At 41.0% G+C, this 1,662-nt stretch overlaps 1 pseudogene; it reads right to left on the bottom strand.

Moving 5' to 3' along the window:
* LOC132174424 (phospholipase A1-IIdelta-like) overlaps window positions 1-1,653 on the bottom strand; it is a 2,065-nt pseudogene extending 412 nt beyond the window's left edge.
* Window positions 1,654-1,662: the final 9 nt, after the last annotated feature.

The following is a 1,662-nucleotide window of genomic DNA, read 5'->3' as shown; positions in this document are numbered from 1 at the left end:
TTTTTAAGTTTTTGCCAAAAGTGCGTTTTAACCATTTTTAAGCTTTTGATTTTTTTTTAATTTTTTTAAAAAATGGTTAAAACGCACTTTTGGCAAAAACTTAAAAAAATGAAGTTTTTGCTCAAAAACTCTTTCTAACTTAAAAGTTCTATTTCTTAAACGCAATCTCAAACAGGCTGAATATAGACCACCTAAGCTTACATATTCTCAAGTAAAATCTTGATATATATATATAGAAATGGTTAGTGTTAGAATATATGGAAAATATATTATATTTTCCATATATTCCATAATTATGCTGATATTGAAATATTCTCTATTTATGGATTGATTGTAATCATATATTGAGATTGTAATCAAATCAAAGAGATTTGATTACCAAACTTGTATTTAGACATTACCCTATAAATATGGACCTTTGTATTGTAGACAAAAAAAGCTAATGAGCACAATGTAACCCTTAGGGGTATTCCGAGTGGTGGACGTAGGTGTCTAACACCGAACCACCCGTAAGTTCTTTGTGTTTATTTTCTATATTGCTTCCGCTTATATTCCCCCATAATCTATATTACAATCAATCCATAAATAGAGAATATTTCAATATCAGCATAATTATGGAATGGGAAATTATATATAAAATCCTTAGGTAAACGCGCTTTTTTTAAAAACTCCCTGGGTATTTTTTTCGGAAATTTAGTCCCTGGGTAACTCGAAACTATAAGAAAACTCCCTACCGTCAATTTTTGTTGACTTCCGTTAGCCTACTCAAAACTCACCGTTTTATCTGATTAAAATATTATTTTTTTTTTATTAATTTAATTTTAAAAATTCAATCTTAAAAAAAAAACCCCATTCTCCACCAAATCGAAAGCGCTCAAGACCGATAAGCTTGCGCCAAGGCTGTGCCCTGTTAATGTGACGCTTATCTTCTCATCTTTGTATTGCTGTATCAACCCTTTGATCTTGCTTAAAATCTGTGTTCTTGCACTGATCTTTGTGAAGGGTGAGTTGGGGTCGTCTGAGGTGTAAATAGTAAGCCAGCCGTTCATGACTTTTGGAACCTTTTCATTATCACCATCGCTATCACTACTGCTACTACCATCATCGCCATCGCCATCGCCAAATTCAGCACGCGCATTTGGACGAATCAATTGCATGGCAGATTTGAGGTCAGCGTCTAACACATCAACCCACTCGTAGCTCCTTGTCGTCCCGCGCCACACGACATGTATTTCGCGTCGGCCCAGGGCGCGGCTGACGTCGTCGTTGGTGACGGCGATGTAGCCAATCCAGTTGGACTCACGGTCCCAGGACTCGCGCGACTGCGAGTGGAGAAGAAGGGCTTCAGGGTGGCCGACTTTGGCGGTGGCGTAGAGGAAGGACACGACTTGGTAGTCGGAGGCGGCGTCGAACATGACTTTGTGGAAGAATGAGGCCTTTCCATAGCGGCTGGAGCCGCAGTACTTGGAGTTCTGGTCGTTGTTGAATGCGTCGTAGGTGGCCTAGCAGAGGTCGCCGCAGCGGAGGATGAGCTGGCGGAGGGAGAGGTCGAGGGGGTCTAGAAGGCCTTCCCAGTTATTGCTGCCGAGGAGTTGAGACCATTCTGTTGATTCGGCTGCTTCGGTTGCTGGGTTCATCGTCACGGCGGGGGCGTGTTTGGGG

Source organism: Corylus avellana, chromosome ca3 (assembly GCF_901000735.1).
Source record: "Corylus avellana chromosome ca3, CavTom2PMs-1.0".
Taxonomy (NCBI): Eukaryota; Viridiplantae; Streptophyta; class Magnoliopsida; order Fagales; family Betulaceae; genus Corylus; species Corylus avellana.
This window is presented reverse-complemented; position numbering and strand designations above follow the sequence as displayed.